Source organism: Humulus lupulus, chromosome 3 (assembly GCF_963169125.1).
Source record: "Humulus lupulus chromosome 3, drHumLupu1.1, whole genome shotgun sequence".
In the NCBI taxonomy this organism is placed as follows: Eukaryota; Viridiplantae; Streptophyta; class Magnoliopsida; order Rosales; family Cannabaceae; genus Humulus; species Humulus lupulus.
The window spans coordinates 27,707,463-27,717,720 of record NC_084795.1 but is presented as its reverse complement, the minus strand read 5'-3'; positions in this window follow the sequence as shown (position 1 = coordinate 27,717,720).

The following is a 10,258-nucleotide window of genomic DNA, read 5'->3' as shown; positions in this document are numbered from 1 at the left end:
GGCATCATTGTTATATATACCATCAGCTTGAAAAATAAAATAACATACACGAAATGCATGCAAGCGTTTGGAGATAACCAAATGCGCCAGTTGGGATGGTTTGGATATAACCAAGCTGTCAAAAACATACAAGTGTTTGGATGTAACCAAATGAGCGAGCTACGGTAATTTGGATATAACAAAAAAAAAACATATAAGTGTATGGATTACAAACCAATCATGACCTTAAAAGGTTTGGAGCAAACCAGCTAAAACTAATCGACGATAAGTTGGAACATAAACCTACTTCGAGTTAAGTTGAGATCGAGGCTGGAGTATCTTATAAAAAATAGTTTCAAACTCATAACCTCGGAGAGATAACCGAGGATGAGAAAAAGTAACTAAAAAATGAGATATAACTAAACCGTTCGTATTACACACCATACAAGTACTTTTGAAGTTCATGGTTAAAGTAATATCTGACCTTGACGAATAACGAGATCGGAAGCGGGTAATTCGAGCAAACTGTGCATGAAGGCATTGAACCTCGAGCCTAAACCCAGACTATGTTTGTGAGAATAACCAAACATACGCGACTCTTTAATATAAAATGTGCAAAATATTTCAAACCAAGAAATGTAAAGCATATGTAAAAGAAAAAGAAATTGTATCAGCCCTACGGGCATAAATTAAAGCAGTTACAAAAATAAAGGGACGCAGCCCCGAGGTGAGGTTCAAGAAGGAGCAGTTTCCTTGGCCTTCTCAGCATCAGCGGCACTAGACCCCTCAGGACGAATAGCATGACTATCCTTTTGAGCAGCCTCCCGAACAGCCTCATCCACCTCAAGTCGGGCATTCCACCGCTCTACGAACTTCGCCTCAAGAGGACCTAGGAAGCTGGTGTCGAGGTCAGCATTATCGACCCAGATCTTGTACATGGCTTGGTCAACCACTTTTTCCTTCTTCTCTTTGAACTCGTTAAGGAGGTGGGCCTTCTCATTTTTGATTATCTCGAAAGTAGCAGCTTTCTCCTCCTCGAGTTTGGCATTAGCCTTCTCCAGCTCCGCAAGACGAGTTTTCATCTTTTCAAGCTCGGCCTTCGAGTCTTTGAGTTCATCAGCCATTTTAAGCTGGAGATCCCTCGAATTTTGGGCTAGAGACATGATCGTGTGCACCTCATTAGTAAGCTTATAATTAAATTGTGCCGAGACGACGAGGGCCTAAAACACAGAGATTGAATTAGAGCATAAGCCAAGACATAAGCAATTAAAGGTAAGTTATGAAAATTACCGCGACAGTAAGTTCAATACTCTTATCATAGAGAGTATTACAGTCTGGGGCCTTATTCACAAAATCCCAGTGGTCAGCGTCAAATCCTGAAAGACTCTCACCCACTCGAGAAAGGATGTCTGAGCCAAGTACGGCTCCGTGGGTCCCAGCAGTACCATCAAGCACAAACTCTTCAACATGAGGTTGGGCCGATGGCAGGACTGCCTTGGATATTGAGGGTTTCTTCGGGGGTCGGCCGAGTGTTGGGAGAGTTGTGGCTGGAGGAAGCGTGGCAGGCGCGGTCGAGACAGATGTATCGACCTGGGCATTCGGATCCTCAGCTGTGTTCGCAATAGTTGGAGCCGATGGGGTCTTCTCAGTGCGCCTGGGGATTTTAGATGGTTGATCTGATTTCCGCGAGCCTCTCGGGCTCTTACTCTTTTGAGCTCCCTCACCGCTGAAGAGCACGACGTCAAGGTCAGAATTCATAGCACCTGCACAGTTCCAATCGAGGTTAAGCATAGTGCTAACAAACTTAGAAGATATAAAAAAAAACAACAAGTTGAGAAAGACCTAACTGGAACTCTCCCTCGAGCTTGAGCTCGGAGACCATGAAAATCCCCCATCTTCAGAAGAGGCGGGGGGAGTACCTTCCCTATATGTGGATGTCAACCTCGAAAGGTCCCGTATTGGATGGCTATTTCGTTCCATACCTCGTTCAGGCTATACATAGTATCGTATTGCTCGAGCCAGCTATCGAACCTATGAACCTGTTCATCTACCCAAGTCCACACATAAAAGTGGTTCCTATTGTCTTCGCACAGAACTAGCCTATCGGGTTTGTGCTTTAACATGGTGTGGGACCACATTTTCAAGCTTAGGATGAGTGTACCTTGATCATCCGAGCCCGAGCTCGAGGCTTCATCGTTGGCCTCGTTCCCTAATTGCGGGCTCCTTCGGAAAACTAGAGGCGGGGGCCTCGCCTCTCTCCTCGGGGGGAGGATGCCTTTTGGCAAGGGCACAAGCTCCCAGCGGTCATATTTTTTGTTAGACCAGTCCGAGGTGGACTGGCCATCTCCCAAGAGCCCGCAAGCTCGAAGTTTATCTTCATGCAGAAGGAATGAGAGCGATCTCCTGCCATAAGGGAGTCGAAGCAGGATCTCCCTGTGCTCCTTCATCTCGTCAGAAGGAGTGGGACGACGATAGTTGGCTGGAAAATAAAACGCATGTCAACTAAGTATAAGCCTATAGATAAATGTTCGAGCACAGAGATAAAGGAGGTGGGGTACTTACGGATCCGTCTGAATGAATAGCATCGTGACGGAGACAGGCTATCCGTCTAGAAGAAGGCCTTCTTAAAATCAGGAGGATGATTGGGAAGATCCTCAAACATCTTTTTCTCCTTCGGATAGCTCGAAATATAATAAAAGCCATCTTCTCCCCGAGCTCGGGAGGGATTGCTTTTCAAACAGAAGAGATACAAGATCTCTGCTGGCGTGGGTCCTTCTCACTTCATCTCGTTGTAAATCGACTTCAGGGCAGACAGAACCCTATACGAATTAGTGTTGAGTTGGAATGGATTCAACCCAACGAAGTCCTTGAAGAAAGACTTCAAAGGCAGTAACGCTCCTACCTTCATATGCTCCTGGCTCCAAGCCGCATACCTCAGCTTGTTGTCAGGATTTCCATCTCCTGGAGCATAGCAGCTTCGCTCGCTGGAAGTAGGGGCTCGACACCTTAAGGAGCCTGACATTCTGAGACCGTGGAAGGCAAGGATATCATTTATCTTACCTAGCGTGGTAACCGAGCTCCAATAGTGCTCATCCTCGAAGAACTCCCTCCTCGGCTGCGAGGTAGAGGGCTCCCCCATCAATGAGAATTGGAGCTCTCCCGGGTTGTACGCGATGGTCACTTTTAACCTAGGATCAAGGGGGGTCGGCCTGGGCCCTGAATCAGATTCCGGATAAAGAGCCTCTCGAAGGATTCTTCTCTTCTTTTCTATGACCTCGATGATTTGGCGGCGATAGTGAGCTCGGATTTCTTCCTGTTCGCTCGCGAGATCGTATTCATGAATCAGACGTTGGTTCCGAGCAAACAGCAATTCTGGGCTCGGAGTTCTTGGCGAGTAAGGCAGAAACTGGCGTAGAGAAAAAGAAGGTATACATACAAGTTAAGATCAGACACTTACACACTGAAAATTGTGGTTACAGAGAAACTGATGATTGAAGAGGCAGGCATGATCTCACAATCTCGAACAGGCTGGCAGTCATTTGCTTCCTTGACTGGGAAAACATGCAAAAGCGAAAACTTCTTGGGCTGGTCTCTGGTTTTTTCTCTGGTAAACGTAAAAGTAAGAAGAAGAGGATGACTGAAGCCCTATATATAGACAATAAGAAGTGATAAAAGGGGGATTAATCTGAGCCATTGTCCAGGATCCTTATAAAATCCGACGGCCAGGGATAAATGACAAGATGGCACCGAAAAGATGGCAGGCGAACGATCGTGGGCAGGTTTCCAAGGTACTCGAGTACTTTGAGTGAGCAATACCCAACTGACGCATGTCCATACTCGAACATGTGTAACGGTGCAGTTCCCGAAGAAAGTAGTTCAAAAGTTTCCTTCTCATAGGATTCGAACAAATACTTTTGAGGGGGCAAAATGTTACACCCAGATTTCGAGCTCTGAGAATAGTGATCTCAAAATCTGGATTCGTCAGGTGTGAGCTCGCAATATTTAGAATATGTGTTCGCAGCCTAGGCACCGAGTCTTCACAGTGGTGGGAACCTCGAAGATAGGTAACCTTGAAGTTCTTATAAGCTCGAAAGACAGACATCGGAAGGCGTCCATTTTCGGGGATAACCTCAGATAGTTTGGCCCGAGCTTGGGCATGAGTGTGAGCTCGGGGAAAGGCAGCCTCAGTGATATTCACCCTTTCCGAGTTGATCTTGAGAAAACAAGGCAACTCGTACTTCATGCAGAGACTTAGACGGGCATGATGTCGATCGCTGATCTCGAATTGCTTAATAGATAACTTGAAGAGACCCAGTCCATGCATTCAAGAAATATTGTTGTTGTAACTTCCCTATAATAAAGGGATATTCATTAGTCAGTTACACGCCCCCTGGTCTTCAGGGACGTTTCCTTGTATATAGGAGTTACAGGCTTTAAAGCCATTAAGTTTATTAATGTAAAAGATAACTTCCCAGAGACGTGTGGGAAAGTATCCTAAGACTTCCTCTATAAATAGAGAAGTCCTGTACCCTTGAAAAGGACCGAAATTTTGTGATCTTTAGAGAAACTTTGGAGAATTCATTCTTGAAGAATTTCCAAAAATCATCTTAAGTTCTAATAACAAAGACTCATGGACTAGGCAGAGTTAACTGCTGAACCACGTAAAAAATCCTGTTTATGTTATTATATTTTTTCTGGCTATAACTAATTATTGTTTACGTGCTCTATATTCACTGTTGACGAAAAACGGCGTCAACAAATATTTGCCTCCATCTTAGTATTATTTGTTATTTTAATTGAGCTAGTTATACATATTTTTCCCAAAGTAATCCCTTGTGAGATACTATCCCAAAAGCGTGCTCTTCATGACACGTGTCTCAAGTAAAATGATCAGCTTGGGACCCGTGGACCTACTATGTAATGTCCCAACTTCCCTAATAAGGCTTAATGCCTTGATTAGGGGGCCAGGAGGGCAATAATTGAATATTTTGTGCATGTTGTGATATATGCATGATTTTATGAATTATGTAAGATATATTATAATATGACTATATTAGCATGATTAGGTGTATTAAGCATGCATGTGGGCCCGTTTCTTATTAGAATGATATTTTTGTAATTTTGGCCTTTGAGGGCATATTTGAATATATATATATATATATATGCATATTGATTGAGACCACATTATTATGTGGATATATTTGAGTTATTCGGCATGAGGTGATCCTAGGGAGAAAGTTAGCGGTTTAGTCATAACGAGGTCAAATACCTGGCTCGGGGTGAGCCTAGGGGTATTTTGGTAATTTAGTACATTACCAGAATTTATCGGGTAATGCATATTTAGTGATTATTTGAGGATATTTGGGTAATGGGAATTATGAGGTGTTATTTGAGATTAGTGGGAAAAGTGGCAAAAGACTAGTTTTCCCTTGAGGGCATTGAAGGGTGCATTAATGGGAAAGGGGCATTTCAGTCCTTTCTCTCCTAGTTGTGACTTAGTCACTAGAATCCTTCAGAGGCAGGAAACCAAAGGAAAAACAACACTAAACTCTCACTCCCTCATTCTCTTGGTTCTCACTTTCTCTCTAAGCAAGGTTGGGATTTTGGAGATTTTGAAGAAGAATTATTGAACTTAAAGGCTTAGAGGTGATCTCAGAACTGAGGAACGATTTAAGTAAACGTAGGGTAGTGATTATACAGCCGAGAAGCTTGAAATTTCAAAGGTAAATTAAGTTCTTTAGAGGTTATTTTGGAGTTTTGATGAACGTTTGAATTATGGGTGTTCATTTGAGTTTTGGTGTATTTCTAAGGCTGGTTATTGTTTACCTAAGCTGCTGAGTTCATGTATGTGGTTGAATTGGGTTAAATCTGTGTTTTGGGGTGGATTTAGGAGACTTGAGATTTCTAAAAATCATAGTTTTTTGAGTTCGCAGGGTCGCGCCGCGACCCTCATGAACTCAGAGAAAAAGGGAGGTGCCTAAAACCGCCTTGGCGCCGCAGCACGTGTCTAGTGAATTTGGGGAACGAGCTCTCTGACTTATGGAGAGCCGCAACGCTTAGTGAGGGGCATCGCGGCTCAAATTGAGGTTATTGGCCAAAGTAGGTTTTGGGTGGCGGGAACTCAAACCTAAGGGTTCGGGAAGGATTCTGCTACCCAATTTAGTATAATTTGAGGTCTCTGAGACTAGGACTTAGTCCGGAGGTCTTTATTTATTCAATATTGATGGATATTGCTTATTACTGTTGTAACTAGGGTACCACTAGGGTTCGAGACGGGATCGTGGCCGGGGGTCGTTGTTAATTAGCTTGTGCTTTGACCAAAGGTAAGAAAACTGCACCCAATACGTGATATATGAGATTAAGGCTTGGCCTGGTTGTTAAATGTAGATATGATTAGGGCCCGGGCCCCTGTGAATGATTGTAGTATCTGGAGCATGCTTGAATGCTCTGTATCTGGATAATTGTTAAATGATGTATGCTTGTGTTGCATTATCTGATTGAAAGCATTAACTTATAAGTCAAGGGCAGCAGTAATGCGTTGAGCGCTGGTCGAAAGCATTGACTTATAAGCCAAGGGCGGCAATAGCGCACTGAGTGTTGGTCGATATGGTTAGGCCTAATTATGAGTGTGATATATGCTTGACTGACTCTATGGTCGTTGGAAAATTAAAGCGCTAGGTACGCTGGGCCAACTCTAAGGCTTGTTATACAAAGGATAGAGCAGTGGGCCCCGAGATGACTCTATAGTCCCATATCCTAGGGTAACGGGCCCCGGTATGACTTATTAATCATTTATTTAGGGCAGCAGCCATGAGGTGACTCTATGGTCACGTATTTAGGGCAACTGGCCCCGATGTGACACTATAGTCACTTATCTAAATAGAATGCATGCACGAGTAGGGTTATCACTACTAGGTATGATTATTATGATTATGTAATATGTTATTAACTACTTATGAGCATGTTTAAGTTTTCTTGCAGAGCCTCGGCTCACGGGTGCTTTGTGGTGCAGGTAAGGGGAAAGGGAAGTTGGACGCCACGTGTACATATGCGGCTACTCGACCACCACGGTCGGGGTTTCTCAGAGGAACTAGGGTCAAACCCTATTTTTCCGCTTAGGTCGGCTGGTTGTCACTTTTGATTTGTAATTAGTCTTTTAAACATTATTTTGGGATCCCACGTATGAACATAAACATTTTAATGAAATAGTTATTCCTTTTGACAAAAATTTTTAACCCGAAACTGTTAATCATGTTTAGTTACACGTTTATGGCCAAGAGACTCGTTTAGAGAGTCTAACACTATTTAAAAAAACACACAGTGTAACGGTCTTGGCTATCCAGGGTGTTACATACTAGCCCTCTTGAAATATTTCCACAGTGAGGGCTAGTAGCTTCTCGTTATACAACTACCTGGGCTTGAGAATCGCATGACAAAAGTTTCGCACGAGATTGGGGGTTGTGACCTAACACATAATGTTCGTGCCTACCTACCTTTGACACCAGTAACAAGCACCAGTAGGTAGTGGGTGTGTAACGACCCAAATTTCCTAATAAGGCTTAGGGCCTTGATTACGGTGGGGGGGTAGGATGACAAATCTCGGAATTATATGATTATGTGATATTTATGTGTATCATTATGTGAATATGTGAGTTATATTATAATATGTCTAGATATGCATGTTTAGGTGTATTAAATATGCATGGGGGCCCATTTCTGTTCAATTGGGAAATTTTCATATTTTGGCCATTTCGGATATATTTGGCATATATGTAATATATGTGTGGTGCTTCATTATTATTTGGTTATGCTTGGGTTACTCGACGCGAGGTGATCCTAGGGAGCAAGCTAGTGGGAAAGTCACTGTAATGCCCCCAAAAGCCCTAATGCAGTTTAATGGTAGGATTAGTAGGCCGGGAGGGCCATAATTGTTTTATTATGCCATTAAACTATTATATGCGTGTTTATGTGAATTATATTATAATATGATGTTAAATGCATGCATGTGGGTCCACATTTCATCATAGGGGTATTTTGGTAATTTGGCCCGTTGAGGGCATATTTGTATATTTTGGCGCACGTGTTGTGAGTTATGGATGAGATCCCATTATTATGTGGATATGTTCGAGCTATTCGGCATGAGATGATCTTAGAATGCTAGTTAGCGGTTTGGTCATAACAGGTTTAAGTTCGGGGCTCGGGGTGAGTCTCGGGATAATTTGGTGAGTAGAGCGTTGCCGGGAATTCAAGGGTAACGAGATATGATTTATTGGTATTTAAGAATTTTGAGAATAAAGGGAATTTGAGGGTGTTAATTGTGATCAACGAAATAGGTGGAAAATGACGATTTTACCCTTAGGAGCCTTTTAAAAACCTTAAATGACCTTGGGGCGAAAAGGTCTTTTCACCATATGATATAGTTAAGCCATTGAAGGCTGTGGAAGGTTAGATAAAACAGAGCATAAAACATTCCTCCTGTACCTCATTTTCTCTCCTTCATCCTTTGGAATTTTTGAACTTTATTTGAAGAACCAAGCAAGGAAATCAAGGTTTGAAGCTTAGAACTTTAGTTCATCCATTGAAGAGAACTCAATTCAACCTTGAGGTAAGAATTCAGCCATGAAACTTTGATTAAACTCTGTTTTTCTATTGGTTTTCAATTGAGAAATTTGAAGTGATTAGTTGAGAATTCATGGAGGTTTTTGAGAAAGTTTGCTTGGGTTTTGTTGTTGGTGTGTTGATTGTGTTGTGGTAATACTTGGTTTTGGATTTGGAGATGTTTGAGTAAGTTTTTGGAAGGATTGAAAGAGGGAAAAAATGAGGTTTTGATGGGAGAAAACATGGGTTTTTGGCTGCTGGGAGGCAATACCGCAGCGCTTGGGAGGCAATGTCGTGGCATTGGGTGCAGGAGCTTGAGGCTGACGCCTCTGTTTGGGAGGCGGGCCGCAACATGGTGGAAGTAGGGCCACGACCCTTAAGATTTTTTTTGGCCAAAAATGTGTTTTTGTCATGGGAACTCAAACCTTAGGCCTTGGGATCGTTCCTACTACCCGGTTTAGTAGGATTCGACGTCCTGAAGGTTAGATCTTGGTTCGGGAACTTTTTATTATTCATTTTATTGATGGAATCCCATATTTGGTTATGACTAGGCAACCTCTAAGGGACTAAAAGACTAATCGTTCTCAAGGGTCGTTCTTTTATTAATTCTCGCTCGAACCAGAGGTAAGAAAACTGCACCCTATATATGACATGCATGGGTATTATTGAGGCATGTTGAATGTTTAAATGTAGACATCGATTACATATTAAATGCTTAGCAGATCTTGCTTACTTGTGAATGGAACTGACTTACTAGTCAAAATCGGCAATGGTGTCAGATCCGTCTGTGAAGCTATGACCTACTAGTCAAGTTCATCAACGGTACTGAGCAATAGTCGTGTGTTACTGACCTAAGAGTCAGAAGCAGCATAAGCATCATGAACGCAGAGACGATGAAAGATTAGATCTAATCGACATCTGCACCGAATGACTTATTATGAGCATTAATGCCGGACCGACCCTAAGTTTGACGAAAACTAAAAGCGCTTGCCTAGTTCTATGACTAGTTACTCAAAGCCGGGGCTAGATGGCCCAGGTGACCGTATTGTCACATGGCTAGAGGGAACAGAACCCACAAGAGTGACTCTATGGTCACTCTGGTTTGCAATGGTGACTTGCTTATCACTTTATTCTGTTTAAGCTAGAGACGTGATCACTTATTTGTAAAGGGAACGGAACCTACCTTAGTGACTTTTACAATTTTCACTCTTCTATTTAGGGATAAAAGCCCTGGATGATTATTATGATCATCGGTTGATGTTATATTCTTGCAGTATTGAGTTTTCTTGCTGGGCTTTGGCTCATGGGTGCTATGTGGTGCAGGTAAAGGGAAAGAAAAGCTCACCCAGCCTTAAGTGGAAAGCTTAGGTAGTGATGTATACATATGCGGCCGCTTGACCACCACGGCCAAGGACTTTCTCGGAGTAACTAGGGGGTTTACCTTATTTTTGCCGCTTAGGTCGGCGGGTTGTAAATTTTAAACTGTAATGACCATTTTGGATTGTAAATAACTTGTAAACACTTTTATGGGCCCATGAACAGTTTTATGTTTTAAATAAAATATATCATTTCCTTTTGATTGGTTTTACACCTTATCCTATTAATAACACCTAGAAGCACGTTTTTAACCAAAGGACTCGATCAAAGAGTTAAGCACGGTTCAAAGTTCACAGTAACTGTC